Source organism: Pseudoliparis swirei, chromosome 22 (assembly GCF_029220125.1).
Source record: "Pseudoliparis swirei isolate HS2019 ecotype Mariana Trench chromosome 22, NWPU_hadal_v1, whole genome shotgun sequence".
Classification (NCBI taxonomy): Eukaryota; Metazoa; Chordata; class Actinopteri; order Perciformes; family Liparidae; genus Pseudoliparis; species Pseudoliparis swirei.
The window spans coordinates 861,401-878,652 of NC_079409.1; the positions used below are offsets into that span (position 1 = coordinate 861,401).

General features: G+C 42.7%; 1 long non-coding RNA gene across 1 annotated transcript; it reads right to left on the reverse strand.

Annotated features, from left to right (window-relative positions):
• Positions 1-13,078: 13,078 nt before the first annotated feature.
• On the reverse strand, positions 13,079-14,370 carry LOC130188022 (uncharacterized). Its single transcript, XR_008830547.1, has 2 exons — positions 13,782-14,370; positions 13,079-13,439 (listed from the first exon to the last, which is right to left on the reverse strand). It is a non-coding gene; the product is annotated as an uncharacterized LOC130188022 (long non-coding RNA).
• Positions 14,371-17,252: the final 2,882 nt, after the last annotated feature.

Below are 17,252 nucleotides of genomic sequence, written 5' to 3' on the forward strand. Positions count from 1 at the left end.
TCCGGTGTGTCACTGGCTGTCATCTGTTTGGCATAACCTGCTGCTCGCTTAGCTGCTAGGTCGGCTGCGTCGTTGTCAAGTTCTGATGTCCTTTGCATTTCATTACTGCTACTTTGTGTGGTAGCAGGATGACAGCTGGTAGTTGCTCCAACTGGCTTCTGTGCTTTACTGGTGCATTTGCTGTCGTTAAGAATCCTCTTCTCAACTACTGGGGACTCAACACGGCTCCATATGCATAAGCTGAATCGGTGTAAATGTTGACCGATTTCCCTTTGGCGTGTTCCAGTGCTTTTGTCAAAGCCACTAATTCTGTGAGCTGTGAAGATGCTGGTTGTGGGATGATTTCAGCTGCAATGGTTGAATGTCTATTCCCTTGTTGTTGCACTACAGCGTGTGCAGCGATGTTGCTCTCTTTTCCTCTGTGGCAGTGTCCATCAGTGAACAGTGTTGAGTCAGGACTGTCCAGTGGTTCTTTCTCAAGTCCATTCTGACCTTGAGATCTTTTCTTGCTGTCATGGAGAATGTACTTGAGGTAAAAAATGTGTGAACGCCTTGTTCTGTGTTGACACATTACAGGGTTCCCAGTTGCTTTGTGCAACCTGCTCGCCCCTCTCTATGGTCTTGCTTGAGCTGTAGTACATTAGCTATCTCCTCTATCCCTCCTTTTTCTGAAACATTTGATTCAGAAAACTCAAGGTGGACGCATGTTGCAGTCGGCTTTTGATGTTTGGCCAAATCCTTGCTTGGATCGACGTTCTTGTGATGTCTCTGGATATTCCACACTGACAGTGTTCAAGTGGAGAGTGGTGGTACTTCATGGTGCAATTTAGCAATGCACAATCCTGAGGTGCTGCTCCATCGATGGCTGTGATGACAGGTCCTCCTCAGACTCTTGGTCATGTGGCATTATTTGACTGTTTGGGCCGTTTTGTCCTCCTCTTCTTGGTCGTCTATACGGAAGTCCTCCTCTTCTTGTCTGGTGCCTGTAGCTGATTGCCAGACTTTTGCCGCTCGTGACAAGTAGGCCTCAGCATCTTCATCTGGTCTTAACTTGATGCCAGACAGGTTGGCCATGTCAGGGGTAAAGGGCCACCGTGTTCTGATGGCAGCAAACAGGTGAATATTGACAGTGTCCACATCTTGGCTGTTATGGGCAGATGAGCAGCCAGCTTCTCTCTCTAGGTTGTCTAGCTCTCTCAGCGAGGAGCATTTTGCCAGGATTGCCCTCATGTCTCCTACTGCCAAGGGAATCCCGGTGGTGGCAGCATCAAGTGCCTTTATCCAGGGGACTCCTCCTCCTGATATGGGGGCAGCTGGTCCGTGATGAAGTATATTCCTTGGGCTGTACAGCTTGTACTGGGTGACCCCGGTGCTATGAGTGGGGCTTGGATATGTTGTTGTTCCGCTTTGTCTTGGGGGCACTCTGTCTGTAGTTGATGCTGGAAGTCATCTGTTGGCGGAGTCTGCTTGGCTCTCCGTGGGGACCTAGTTCTCTGGTCCAGCTTGTAGGCACGTTCAATGTGCCCTTGAAGTCCAATTCTTGGGATGAGTCTTTCGTCGGGTGTTGGGGTGCAGACTCATGCACGCTGCTCCATTGTTGACTGCTGGGGGGCAGGACTGATGGGTCCTCATGGACATGGGGGCGGGGTGTCAAAGCATGTTGATGGGCCGGGAGATGGGGCCTCTAGGCGTCGCTTGATGGGCCGGGGGATGGGGAGCTCTAGCCGTCGAAACATCTTGATGGGCCGGAGGATGGGGAGCTCTAGCCGTCGAAACATCTTGATGGGATGGGGCTGCCTCTTTATGTGGGGTTCCAGTCGGGGGAGCTTTTTCTTTGGGAGCGTTCTGGGCCTGGTCGGGATCGGAACCACTTCTTCCCTTGCTTCTGTTCTTCTGCTGCTTTGACGCGAAGTTTGAGCACTCTTATTAGCATAAGTTTCTGTTCTTATGTGGGCCCATCCAGGGTTGTTACATCCAGTAAACCCTCTGCATGCCATTCCTGCACGTGCTTCCTCAGCTTCTTGTAGTGGTGCAGTCTGTCGGCTTTCTCTACCATAGCCATGGCAGCGTAGAGAACGTCCTTGATTCAAGCGACAGGGGTCTTGATGTACGTCGATTCTGACATTGTTAAAGGGATCTGATCTGATAGGCTTAATATATGTAAGGAAATTTAAATGTAGAGCACAGAAAATATCCTAAAAAATGTTAGATCAAAATCACTCAATAAATTTAAAGAAAATGTATTCTACACTGTGTCTAATTGTGGGTGCGGTGCAGTTGGGGAAAAAAATGCAAATTAGGTAAACAATACAGTTATACAGTGAAATTGAACAGCATGAAAATGTTAACAATCAACAAATGGGAAAAAGGTGTTATTCTAACCAATGAAACAAATGTTATTTTTTCTGTGAAATGGGAGAAGCTGTTAATTTAACCAACACGGTCAATTATGAATAAGCCGACCGCAGAAATCCAAAGACGCCAATCTGCGGAAAAGCAAATGATAAATCAATAACATAAGGCAACGTCAATAATTGGAACTCAAAAATCGACAATCTGTCAACAACTGATAAACCACGAACCACCCCACAAACAGGCAATAATGACAAATCAAACAATCCACTGTAATCCAAAAATGGCAATATTAATCAAAAACCAAAAAACTCTCTTTTCAATATGGTTAGGTTAATCCCTAGCATGCCTCGTCCACAACCACTAGTAGGCGCCACCTCGAATGTGTAATGGCGTCCTAACTTTTGTAAATGTCTTACAACCCCCAGACCATGTGGGCGAACAAAAGTGCTTACTCAAAATGGTGGATTTAAAACAGGACAAACAAAAAACAAAACACGCTGTACTTCTTGCATCCAAGTGTATTCAGAGGGTCCCCTTAGTGAATTGGCTAAAACCACAGACACGGGCAACCCAACTGATTTATGTGGACTAATGATCTTGTAACTGTGCAGTGCGCCAACGTACACCAGCTTACGTTATGTAATTTTAATCTCGTCAATAGCAACGTTCACGCGCTAATTTAGGATATTATATTAGTTGTCTAGCGTGCTCTTAGTGAGACCCCGCGTAAATTTTATACCAAGCTAATGTACAGTCACCCTTATTGGCCACAATGGGGGTGATGATCCTTTTCCACGAACTGCCAAGCAACTGTACACTTATCAAAATTGTCAGCGAAAGACCCGAACATCTACACTGGCAGTTTGATAGCCACGATAGTGGTCCTGCCTGTAGTACTAGCTCCCATGCACATCAATTAGCCACAAGTCTTGATACAAAAACGTGCTACGCACAAAACAAATCGAACAACGAGGAACGCACAATATGACAAAAACATGCAAATAAATAACACAACGCTGTTGCAACAGCGACACACCTGGTGTTGGGAGTACACACAGGCTACACACACACACGCACGTGGCAACACACCCACCAACAAGGCCTGCACACACACGTGGAAAGAGACTGGACGTGGAAAAAGTCTCTACAAAATAACACAATGAACAATGGAAAAGAGACAACTAGAAAAATCACGTAGAAGGCGTGAGACAAACGATCCATGCAAACGCACTACAGAAAGACACAAACAAACACACACAATCGCGCACACACGACTACACATCAGCGACACTAACAACGTGTGACCGACCACGCGGGCCACACATGGGAGACGTGCACCCGTAAATGTGCCACAAGACGTGCAGAACATGCAAACGCGACTGGAACAAACACACATAAAACACAAACAGCGTCAAACGTTTGTTATACTCCTCCCGCGGGCTTGTGCCCTCTGTCGTGTTCTGACGGCATGAATAGTTTGATTCCTTAGCGCGGGCGACTCACCGCAGGAACGCGTCCGAAGCCGTAACGACGGTGGCCAAAACAGTTTCGCCTTTCGTGGTTTCCAAATTGTAGAGTATTCTGAAACTGGGCACTTCGCAGATGATGGAAAACAGGCTTCTGGACGCGCATGGATTAAGTTGTTGGTCGTCTCTACAGCAGAAGTAATGTACGGTTCTTTCCTTAGAGACGTCTTTGTTCTTTATTAAACTAAACGTCTGTTGCTGGTCGTCTCTCCAGCAGAAGTAATGTACGGTTCTTTCCTTAGAGACGCCTTTGTTCTTTATTAAACTAAACGCCTGTTGTTGGTCGCCTCCAGCAGAAGTAATGTACGGTTCTTTCCTTAGAGACGTCTTTGTTCTTTATTAAACTAAACGCCTGTTGTTGGTCGCCCTCCAGCAGAAGTAATGTACGGTTCTTTCCTTAGAGACGCCTTTGTTCTTTATTAAACTAAACGTCTGTTGTTGGACGCCTCTACAGCAGAAGTAATGTACGGTTCTTTCCTTAGAGACGCCTTTGTTCTTTATTAAACTAAACGTCTGTTGTTGGTCGCTCTCCAGCAGAAGTAATGTACGGTTCTTTCCTTAAAGACGCCTTTGTTCTTTATTAAACTAAACGTCTGTTGTTGGTCGTCTCTCCAGCAGAAGTAATGTACGGTTCTTTCCTTAGAGACGTCTTTGTTCTTTATTAAACTAAACGCCTGTTGTTGGTCGCCTCCAGCAGAAGTAATGTACGGTTCTTTCCTTAGACGCCTTTGTTCTTTATTAAACTAAACGCCTGTTGTTGGTCGTCTCTCCAGCAGAAGTAATGTACGGTTCTTTCCTTAGAGACGCCTTTGTTCTTTAATCAGCTAAACGTCTGTTGTTGGTCGCCTCCAGCAGAAGTAATGTACGGTTCTTTCCTTAGACGCCTTTGTTCTTTATTAAACTAAACGTCTGTTGTTGGTCGCTCTCCAGCAGAAGTAATGTACGGTTCTTTCCTTAGAGACGCCTTTGTTCTTTATTAAACTAAACGTCTGTTGTTGGTCGTCTCCAGCAGAAGTAATGTACGGTTCTTTCCTTAGAGACGCTTTGTTCTTTATTAAACTAAACGTCTGTTGTTGGTCGCCTCTACAGCAGAAGTAATGTACGGTTCTTTCCTTAGAGACGCCTTTTGTTCTTTATTAAACTAAACGTCTGTTGTTGGTCGCCTCCAGCAGAAGTAATGTACGGTTCTTTCCTTAGAGACGCTTTGTTCTTTATTAAACTAAACGCCTGTTGTTGGTCGCTCTCCAGCAGAAGTAATGTACGGTTCTTTCCTTAGAGACGCTTTGTTCTTTATTAAACTAAACGTCTGTTGTTGGTCGCCTCCAGCAGAAGTAATGTACGGTTCTTTCCTTAGAGACGCTTTGTTCTTATTAAACTAAACGCCTGTTGTTGGTCGCCCTCCAGCAGAAGTAATGTACGGTTCTTTCCTTAGAGACGCTTTGTTCTTTATTAAACTAAACGCCTGTTGTTGGTCGCCTCCAGCAGAAGTAATGTACGGTTCTTTCCTTAGAGACGCTTTGTTCTTTATTAAACTACACGTCTGTTGTTGGTCGTCTCTCCAGCAGAAGTAATGTACGGTTCTTTCCTTAGAGACGCTTTGTTCTTTATTAAACTAAACGCCTGTTGTTGGTCGCCTCCAGCAGAAGTAATACGGTTCTTTCCTTAGAGACCTTTTGTTCTTTATTAAACTAAACGCCTGTTGTTGGTCGCCTCCAGCAGAAGTAATGTACGGTTCTTTCCTTAGAGACGTCTTTGTTCTTTATTAAACTAAACGCCTGTTGTTGGTCGCTCCAGCAGAAGTAATGTACGGTTCTTTCCTTAGAGACGCTTTGTTCTTTATTAAACTAAACGTCTGTTGTTGGTCGCCTCCAGCAGAAGTAATGTACGGTTCTTTCCTTAGAGACGTCTTTGTTCTTTATTAAACTAAACGCCTGTTGTTGGTCGCTCTCCAGCAGAAGTAATGTACGGTTCTTTCCTTAGAGACGCCTTTGTTCTTTATTAAACTAAACGTCTGTTGTTGGTCGCCTCCAGCAGAAGTAATGTACGGTTCTTTCCTTAGAGACGCCTTTTGTTCTTTATTAAACTAAACGCCTGTTGTTGGTCGCCTCCAGCAGAAGTAATGTACGGTTCTTTCCTTAGACGCTTTGTTCTTTATTAAACTAAACGTCTGTTGTTGGTCGCCTCCAGCAGAAGTAATGTACGGTTCTTTCCTTAGAGACGCTTTGTTCTTTATTAAACTAAACGTCTGTTGGTCGCCTCCAGCAGAAGTAATGTACGGTTCTTTCCTTAGAGACGCCTTTGTTCTTTATTAAACTAAACGTCTGTTGTTGGTCGCCTCCAGCAGAAGTAATGTACGGTTCTTTCCTTAGAGACGCCTTTGTTCTTTATTAAACTAAACGCCTGTTGTTGGTCGCCTCCAGCAGAAGTAATGTACGGTTCTTTCCTTAGAGACGCCTTTTGTTCTTTATTAAACTAAACGCCTGTTGTTGGTCGCCTCCAGCAGAAGTAATGTACGGTTCTTTCCTTAGAGACGCTTTGTTCTTTATTAAACTAAACGTCTGTTGTTGGTCGCCTCCAGCAGAAGTAATGTACGGTTCTTTCCTTAGAGACGTCTTTGTTCTTTATTAAACTAAACGTCTGTTGTTGGTCGCCTCCAGCAGAAGTAATGTACGGTTCTTTCCTTAGAGACGCCTTTGTTCTTTATTAAACTAAACGCCTGTTGTTGGTCGCCTCTCCAGCAGAAGTAATGTACGGTTCTTTCCTTAGAGACGCTTTGTTCTTTATTAAACTAAACGCCTGTTGTTGGTCGTCTCCAGCAGAAGTAATGTACGGTTCTTTCCTTAGAGACGCTTTGTTCTTTATTAAACTAAACGCCTGTTGTTGGTCGCCCTCCAGCAGAAGTAATGTACGGTTCTTTCCTTAGAGACGCTTTGTTCTTTATTAAACTAAACGTCTGTTGTTGGTCGCCTCCAGCAGAAGTAATGTACGGTTCTTTCCTTAGAGACGCTTTGTTCTTTATTAAACTAAACGCCTGTTGTTGGTCGCTCTCCAGCAGAAGTAATGTACGGTTCTTTCCTTAGAGACGCTTTGTTCTTTATTAAACTAAACGTCTGTTGTTGGTCGCCTCCAGCAGAAGTAATGTACGGTTCTTTCCTTAGAGACGTCTTTGTTCTTTATTAAACTAAACGTCTGTTGTTGGTCGCCTCCAGCAGAAGTAATGTACGGTTCTTTCCTTAGAGACGCTTTGTTCTTTATTAAACTAAACGCCTGTTGTTGGTCGCCTCTACAGCAGAAGTAATGTACGGTTCTTTCCTTAGAGACGTCTTTGTTCTTTATTAAACTAAACGCCTGTTGTTGGTCGCCTCCAGCAGAAGTAATGTACGGTTCTTTCCTTAGAGACGCTTTGTTCTTTATTAAACTAAACGCCTGTTGTTGGTCGCCTCCAGCAGAAGTAATGTACGGTTCTTTCCTTAGAGACGTTTTGTTCTTTATTAAACTAAACGCCTGTTGTTGGTCGCCTCCAGCAGAAGTAATGTACGGTTCTTTCCTTAGACGCTTTGTTCTTTATTAAACTAAACGCCTGTTGTTGGTCGCCTCCAGCAGAAGTAATGTACGGTTCTTTCCTTAGAGACGCTTTGTTCTTTATTAAACTAAACGTCTGTTGTTGGTCGCCTCCAGCAGAAGTAATGTACGGTTCTTTCCTTAGAGACGCTTTGTTCTTTATTAAACTAAACGTCTGTTGTTGGTCGCCTCCAGCAGAAGTAATGTACGGTTCTTTCCTTAGAGACGTCTTTGTTCTTTATTAAACTAAACGCCTGTTGTTGGTCGTCTCTCCAGCAGAAGTAATGTACGGTTCTTTCCTTAGAGACGCTTTGTTCTTTATTAAACTAAACGCCTGTTGTTGGTCGCCTCTCCAGCAGAAGTAATGTACGGTTCTTTCCTTAGAGACGCCTTTTGTTCTTTATTAAACTAAACGCCTGTTGTTGGTCGCCTCCAGCAGAAGTAATGTACGGTTCTTTCCTTAGAGACGCCTTTGTTCTTTATTAAACTAAACGCCTGTTGTTGGTCGCCTCTACAGCAGAAGTAATGTACGGTTCTTTCCTTCAAGACGCTTTGTTCTTTATTAAACTAAACGCCTGTTGTTGGTCGTCTCCAGCAGAAGTAATGTACGGTTCTTTCCTTAGAGACGTCTTTGTTCTTTATTAAACTAAACGTCTGTTGTTGGTCGCCTCCAGCAGAAGTAATGTACGGTTCTTTCCTTAGAGACGCCTTTTGTTCTTTATTAAACTAAACGCCTGTTGTTGGTCGCCTCCAGCAGAAGTAATGTACGGTTCTGTGCTTAGAGACGCTTTGTTCTTTATTAAACTAAACGTCTGTTGTTGGTCGTCTCCAGCAGAAGTAATGTACGGTTCTTTCCTTAGAGACGTCTTTGTTCTTTATTAAACTAAACGCCTGTTGTTGGTCGCCTCCAGCAGAAGTAATGTACGGTTCTTTCCTTAGAGACGCCTTTTGTTCTTTATTAAACTAAACGCCTGTTGTTGGTCGCCCTCCAGCAGAAGTAATGTACGGTTCTTTCCTTAGAGACGTCTTTGTTCTTTATTAAACTAAACGCCTGTTGTTGGTCGCCTCCAGCAGAAGTAATGTACGGTTCTTTCCTTAGAGACGCCTTTTGTTCTTTATTAAACTAAACGTCTGTTGTTGGTCGCCTCCAGCAGAAGTAATGTACGGTTCTTTCCTTAGAGACGCCTTTTGTTCTTTATTAAACTAAACGTCTGTTGTTGGTCGCCTCCAGCAGAAGTAATGTACGGTTCTTTCCTTAGAGACGCTTTGTTCTTTATTAAACTAAACGCCTGTTATTGGTGGTCTCTCCAGCAGAAGTAGTGTACGGTTCTTTCCTTAGACGCCTTTGTTCTTTATTAAACTAAACGTCTGTTGTTGGTCGCCTCCAGCAGAAGTAATGTACGGTTCTTTCCTTAGAGACGCTTTGTTCTTTATTAAACTAAACGCCTGTTGTTGGTCGCTCCAGCAGAAGTAATGTACGGTTCTTTCCTTAGAGACGTCTTTGTTCTTTATTAAACTAAACGTCTGTTGTTGGTCGCCTCCAGCAGAAGTAATGTACGGTTCTTTCCTTAGAGACGCCTTTGTTCTTTATTAAACTAAACGTCTGTTGTTGGTCGCCTCCAGCAGAAGTAATGTACGGTTCTTTCCTTAGAGACGCTTTGTTCTTTATTAAACTAAACGCCTGTTGTTGGTCTCTCCAGCAGAAGTAATACGGTTCTTTCCTTAGAGACGCTTTGTTCTTTATTAAACTAAACGCCTGTTGTTGGTCGCCTCCAGCAGAAGTAATGTACGGTTCTTTCCTTAGAGACGCCTTTGTTCTTTATTAAACTAAACGCCTGTTGTTGGTCTCTCCAGCAGAAGTAATGTACGGTTCTTTCCTTAGAGACGCTTTGTTCTTTATTAAACTAAACGTCTGTTGTTGGTCGCCTCCAGCAGAAGTAATGTACGGTTCTTTCCTTAGAGACGCTTTGTTCTTTATTAAACTAAACGCCTGTTGTTGGTCGTCTCCAGCAGAAGTAATGTACGGTTCTTTCCTTAGAGACGCCTTTTGTTCTTTATTAAACTAAACGTCTGTTGTTGGTCGCTCTCCAGCAGAAGTAATGTACGGTTCTTTCCTTAGAGACGTCTTTGTTCTTTATTAAACTAAACGTCTGTTGTTGGTCGTCTCCAGCAGAAGTAATGTACGGTTCTTTCCTTAGAGACGCTTTGTTCTTTATTAAACTAAACGCCTGTTGTTGGTCGCCTCCAGCAGAAGTAATGTACGGTTCTTTCCTTAGGAGGCGCTTTGTTCTTTATTAAACTAAACGCCTGTTGTTGGTCGCCTCCAGCAGAAGTAATGTACGGTTCTTTCCTTAGAGACGCTTTGTTCTTTATTAAACTAAACGCCTGTTGTTGGTCGCTCTCCAGCAGAAGTAATGTACGGTTCTTTCCTTAGAGACGTCTTTGTTCTTTATTAAACTAAACGCCTGTTGTTGGTCGCCTCCAGCAGAAGTAATGTACGGTTCTTTCCTTAGAGACGCCTTTGTTCTTTATTAAACTAAACGCCTGTTGTTGGTCGCCTCCAGCAGAAGTAATGTACGGTTCTTTCCTTAGACGCCTTTTGTTCTTTATTAAACTAAACGCCTGTTGTTGGTCGCCTCCAGCAGAAGTAATGTACGGTTCTTTCCTTAGAGACGCTTTGTTCTTTATTAAACTAAACGCCTGTTGTTGGTCGCCTCCAGCAGAAGTAATGTACGGTTCTTTCCTTAGAGACGCCTTTGTTCTTTATTAAACTAAACGCCTGTTGTTGGTCGCCTCCAGCAGAAGTAATGTACGGTTCTTTCCTTAGAGACGCTTTGTTCTTTATTAAACTAAACGCCTGTTGTTGGTCGCCCTCCAGCAGAAGTAATGTACGGTTCTTTCCTTAGAGACGTCTTTGTTCTTTATTAAACTAAACGTCTGTTGTTGGTCGCCTCCAGCAGAAGTAATGTACGGTTCTTTCCTTAGACGCTTTGTTCTTTATTAAACTAAACGTCTGTTGTTGGTCGCCTCCAGCAGAAGTAATGTACGGTTCTTTCCTTAGAGACGTCTTTGTTCTTTATTAAACTAAACGCCTGTTGTTGGTCGCCTCCAGCAGAAGTAATGTACGGTTCTTTCCTTAGAGACGTCTTTGTTCTTTATTAAACTAAACGTCTGTTGTTGGTCGCCTCCAGCAGAAGTAATGTACGGTTCTTTCCTTAGAGACGTCTTTGTTCTTTATTAAACTAAACGCCTGTTGTTGGTCGCCTCCAGCAGAAGTAATGTACGGTTCTTTCCTTCAAGACGCCTTTGTTCTTTATTAAACTAAACGTCTGTTGTTGGTCGCCTCCAGCAGAAGTAATGTACGGTTCTTTCCTTAGAGACGCCTTTGTTCTTTATTAAACTAAACGTCTGTTGTTGGTCGTCTCCAGCAGAAGTAATGTACGGTTCTTTCCTTAGAGACGTCTTTGTTCTTTATTAAACTAAACGCCTGTTGTTGGTCGCCCTCCAGCAGAAGTAATGTACGGTTCTTTCCTTAGAGACGCTTTGTTCTTTATTAAACTAAACGTCTGTTGTTGGTCGCTCTCCAGCAGAAGTAATGTACGGTTCTTTCCTTAGAGACGTCTTTGTTCTTTATTAAACTAAACGTCTGTTGTTGGTCGCCTCCAGCAGAAGTAATGTACGGTTCTTTCCTTAGAGACGCCTTTGTTCTTTATTAAACTAAACGTCTGTTGTTGGTCGCTCTCCAGCAGAAGTAATGTACGGTTCTTTCCTTAGACGTCTTTGTTCTTTATTAAACTAAACGTCTGTTGTTGGTCTCTCCAGCAGAAGTAATGTACGGTTCTTTCCTTAGAGACGCTTTGTTCTTTATTAAACTAAACGCCTGTTGTTGGTCGCTCTCCAGCAGAAGTAATGTACGGTTCTTTCCTTAGAGACGTCTTTGTTCTTTATTAAACTAAACGCCTGTTGTTGGTCGCCTCCAGCAGAAGTAATGTACGGTTCTTTCCTTAGAGACGCTTTGTTCTTTATTAAACTAAACGTCTGTTGTTGGTCGCCTCCAGCAGAAGTAATGTACGGTTCTTTCCTTAGAGACGTCTTTGTTCTTTATTAAACTAAACGTCTGTTGTTGGTCCTCCAGCAGAAGTAATGTACGGTTCTTTCCTTAGAGACGCCTTTGTTCTTTATTAAACTAAACGTCTGTTGTTGGTCGCCTCCAGCAGAAGTAATGTACGGTTCTTTCCTTAGAGACGTCTTTGTTCTTTATTAAACTAAACGCCTGTTGTTGGTCGCCTCCAGCAGAAGTAATGTACGGTTCTTTCCTTAGAGACGTCTTTGTTCTTTATTAAACTAAACGTCTGTTGTTGGTCGCCTCCAGCAGAAGTAATGTACGGTTCTTTCCTTAGAGACGTCTTTGTTCTTTATTAAACTAAACATCTGTTGTTGGTCGCCTCCAGCAGAAGTAATGTACGGTTCTTTCCTTAGAGACGTCTTTGTTCTTTATTAAACTAAACGTCTGTTGTTGGTCGCCTCCAGCAGAAGTAATGTACGGTTCTTTCCTTCAAGACGCCTTTGTTCTTTATTAAACTAAACGTCTGTTGTTGGTCGCCTCCAGCAGAAGTAATGTACGGTTCTTTCCTTCAAGACGTCTTTGTTCTTTATTAAACTAAACGTCTGTTGTTGGTCGCCTCCAGCAGAAGTAATGTACGGTTCTTTCCTTAGAGCGTCTTTGTTCTTTATTAAACTAAACGTCTGTTGTTGGTCGCCTCCAGCAGAAGTAATGTACGGTTCTTTCCTTAGAGACGCCTTTGTTCTTTATTAAACTAAACGCCTGTTGTTGGTCGCTCTCCAGCAGAAGTAATGTACGGTTCTTTCCTTAGAGACGTCTTTGTTCTTTATTAAACTAAACGCCTGTTGTTGGTCGCCTCCAGCAGAAGTAATGTACGGTTCTTTCCCTTGAGACGCCTTTGTTCTTTATTAAACTAAACGTCTGTTGTTGGTCGTCTCCAGCAGAAGTAATGTACGGTTCTTTCCTTAGAGACGCCTTTGTTCTTTATTAAACTAAACGTCTGTTGTTGGTCGCCTCCAGCAGAAGTAATGTACGGTTCTTTCCTTAGAGACGTCTTTGTTCTTTATTAAACTAAACGTCTGTTGTTCGTCGGCTCCAGCAGAAGTAATGTACGGTTCTTTCCTTAGAGACGTCTTTGTTCTTTATTAAACTAAACGTCTGTTGTTGGTCGTCTCTCCAGCAGAAGTAATGTACGGTTCTTTCCTTAGAGACGTCTTTGTTCTTTATTAAACTAAACGTCTGTTGTTGGTCGTCTCTCCAGCAGAAGTAATGTACGGTTCTTTCCTTAGAGACGTCTTTGTTCTTTATTAAACTAAACGTCTGTTGTTGGTCGTCTCTCCAGCAGAAGTAATGTACGGTTCTTTCCTTCAAGACGTCTTTGTTCAGGGTGTCTACAGGAATAAACTAGTGAAATTTAAGACTTTTTAAGACTTTTTAAGACCACGTCTAAATAAAATTTAAGACCTAATTTACGATGGAAATATACATTAATCTAAATTAATTAATTCAAAGTAAACACACTGATGTCTGTTCAAAATTAACAGTATGGTGTAATGCAAAAGGATAACACAAATGTCATTGCTGTTGTAAATTATATTTATTAATACATTTTCAGAACATTTAAGTCCCATGAACAAATGTCTCTAAAATTAAGTAAATATATTTAAAAATACATGCAACATAGTTCCTTTTGAACAAAAAAAATCCATAAAATAACAAATAACATTTCCAGCTGCTTTTAAAATGCAAATTCATTTACATAATAGAATGTATGTGTGTGTGGGTGAGTGAGTGTGAGTTCTGATGTCTCTATGTGATGGATGTTTGTGCACAGGTTCATGTCTACTCCTGAGCTTTTGTGAATATACTAGGAAAACAATCCTTTTCAAACTGTATTAATATAAAAACTTCCAGTTGACATTTGGTCCATTCTCCTGGAAAAAAGAAAAAAGGCAGACATTAGCCAACAGTCACCACATCTCTTCATGACACCACCACTTCAGATTAATGTCAGACTGGATCAATATGAATGAAAACTATTTTTACAAATTAAGCAACGTGAGCCATCCCTTGAGCCTAGTGAACACTATGGAGACATATTGACAGGTAAACACCACTCTACTACCATTCTAAAACTATTTTTAATTAGTCTAATTAATGTGTAGTGCGCCTATCCTTAGCTGTTATTAACTTGACACATGAGTAAAGCTTCACTATATGAAACACATACTCATATACAAGAGGATAGTTAATACATATATATATGTTAGACTTACTTTGAGGTGCTGAAGTAGGTCCTGGTGTCATGGCCCATGAGCTCCACAGGATCCTGACTGGACCGGGTCATGTCACCAAGAGCACATGAAGTCCAGCTGTCTGCTCGCGGTGGTCTGGTCCAGTTTCGTGGAATAGAATGAAGAACGCGCCGCCCTGTTGGACTTCGGTGATGAGCTCTTTGTTGCAAGGCGCTGGATTTCCTCCGGTGACCTCCAGCGTTGTAGTTGACGTCGTTGCTGGCGGCGGAGCAGGAGCTAGTGGCGGAGCAGGAGCTAGCGGCGGAGCAGGAGCTAGCGGCGGAGCAGGAGCTAGCGGCGGAGCAGCAGCTAGCCCCGCGGGCGGCCTTCGCTAGTCTCTGTGCTTCTTGCTCTGCTCGTGAGATTCCACCGCTGGAAAGTCTCGCGACACATAACGCAGATTCAGAAGCATTTCACCGACCGTGACCAGAAACACTCGTTCTTTTCAAGCCGTTGTTGAACTTGCATCCTGCCATGTTTTCTAAAGTAGCCGATGCTTCACGTTGTCGGGGATTGATAGGACCGAATACGCGGTGCTCACCCGTGTGCGCGCATCACGGCAGAGCTTCGATGCCGGTGTTCCACCCCGACTGGTTTTCAGACCTACTGGTTTCCCTGCGCGTGCGTTGTGTTCTCTTCACGTCTGCAGCGGGGCTCTGTCCGCTCACCAGCTTTGTCACACATTCACAAACATATTGCTGGAGATCTTCAAGCCTCCGTTCATATCCATTTTGGCGATTACGATTGTATAAGTGAGCAGCGCATCACAGCCACGGAGGAAGAAATACATTTTTTTTTAAAAATAAAAAAAAGATCGCCCGACCTGGTTTCGATCTCTGTCACGCAAAATGAAGCTGCACTCAAAGACATGCAGTCTGTGCGCTGCGCCACCAGATATTAATTTCAATTCAAGTAATTTATATATTCAACCATTACATCACATCTTTTGTTTCATGGGAACAGTTTGGCGGAGGGGATCTGAAACAACTGGTTTCCTTGTTCGGATATTTACACTTTGAAACATGTTTAGCGATGCTTGTTCGCAACGCAACAGCCACACAATACCGACAACAACTAATTGACTTTCGTGACGAGTATATAATGACGATGGTACTGTGAACAGAGATTAGAAACATTGCGAACACTGAACAACAGGAAGAATGGAATACTAGTAATGTTCCATCTACAAAACAATGTAGAACATATTGCTGGAGCTCTTGAAGCCACATGTCACATCTATTTACGATTGTACAAGTGAGCACTACACATCACACATGAAGAAACACAGACTGCGCGGCTTAGAGTGCAGTCTCATTTTGCGTGACAGAGATCGAAACCAGGTCGGGCGATCTTTTTATTTTTATTTTGTATTTAATGTATTTCTTCCTCCGTGGCTGTGATGCGCTGCTCACTTATACAATCGTAATCGCCGAAATGGATATGAACGGAGGCTTGAAGATCTCCAGCAATATGTTTGTGAATGTGTGACGAATCTGGTGAGCGAGACAGAGCCCCGCTGCAGATGTGAAGAGAACACAACGCACGCGCAGGGAAACCAGTAGGTCTGAAAACCAGTCGGGGTGGAACACCGGCGCGCACATCGCTCTGTCGCGCGAGCCGAGAATTGTTTGCGGGGGGGGGGATTTCACCCTGTTATAGGGGAAACACTGGAGTTGATAAGCGTGTCTTCTTGTCTGATCAATACGCAACTGTGAGGTGCGCGAATGGACCGAGCGGACAGCTGCTGATCACTCAACAGCCCGACCTGTATAAATAGACGGTGCGCGCGCAGCGCGCCAACATATTTTTTGGGAGCACCGAAGACCCATTTTGACCCAGGAAAACCCCTGGACATGACACCCAAAAAATTTAAGACCAATCCAATCTGAATTTAAGACAATTTAAGACTTTTTAAGGCCTTATTTTTAGGAAAAGCAATTTAAGACTTTTTAAGGACCCGCGGACACCCTGTTGTTCCTTATTAAACTAAACGTCTGTTGTTGGTCGTCTCTCCAGCAGCGTGTCATTCTGTCTCTAGTGTCGGTCACTCTTCTCTCCGTCTCGCCGCAGAGCTCCATGCCGGCGTGTCTGCGCGCGCATCGGGGCGGAGCAACAACAAAGTCCCCTTCACCTTCCGCCCCGCGTCACCGACACGTCGCCCTCTGCTTCTCTGTGAATATGGAGGAGCAGACGGGAGGAAGGAGGCGGACTGCCGCGGCTCGACACTCACAGGAGAGCAACAACTTCAACGACACCGGAAGGAAACAAAGTTGCGTTCATTGCATTAAAATATTTTAGTGCGTTAATCGCGGCCAAATTAATCGCATAGATTAACGCGTTAACGCTGACAGACCTAATATATATATATTTATAATTATATATATATTTATACATATACAGGACTGTCTCAGAAAATTAGAATATTGTGATGAAGTTCTTTATTTTCTGTAATGCAATTAAAAAAACAAAAATGTCATGCATTCTGGATTCATTACAAATCAACTGAAATATTGCAAGCCTTTTATTCTTTTAATATTGGTGATTATGGCTTACAGCTTAAGAAAACTCAAATATCCTATCTCTAAATATTAGAATATCATGAAAAAGTATACTAGTAGGGTATTAAACAAATCACTTGAATTGTCTAATTAACTCGAAACACCTGCAAGGGTTTCCTGAGCCTTGACAAACACTCAGCTGTTATAAATCTTTTTTTTTACTTGGTCTGAGGAAATATTAAAATTTTATGAGATAGGATTTTAGAGTTTTCTTAAACTGTAAGCCATAATCAGCAATATTAAAAGAATAAAAGGCTTGCAATATTTCAGTTGATTTGTAATGAATCCAGAATGCATGACATTTTTGTTTTTTTAATTGCATTACAGAAAATAAAGAACTTTATCACAATATTCTAATTTTCTGAGACAGTCCTGTAGATATATAGATATTTATATATCTCACCAATGATAACTCCGTTCTGAAGGTTCATCAGAACTTAATATATTAAGTCACTGGGAAACTGACAAATATAATAAATATAGTTTCATGTTTTTGACTCTTTATTCAAACAATGATCATGAATACTTATATTATATTCTTATTATTGTTATTGTCGTGTATTTTGCATTACAGCTATTAAAGGTACAGCATAAATATAGATATGGGCCCAAAGGCTCGCAAGGTTTCTGTGGTGAGGAGCCTTCGTGTAGAATGAGATCATGTGGGGTGGGGGCTATAAGCCCGCTCGAAACCATTGCCAGTCCATAGATTCGAACATGAACGCCTCTTTTCTTTGTCTATATAACCCGTATCAAAGTGCTAGATCATTGGACTTTCTCAATTCGGATCCTGAAAGTCTCCAGTCGTTCTATAGGCGTCTGTCTTTGACCTGTATCTTGTAGAATAAACTTTGGAGTCGCTCAAAACTTCTTCTCCATCATCATCTCATCACTA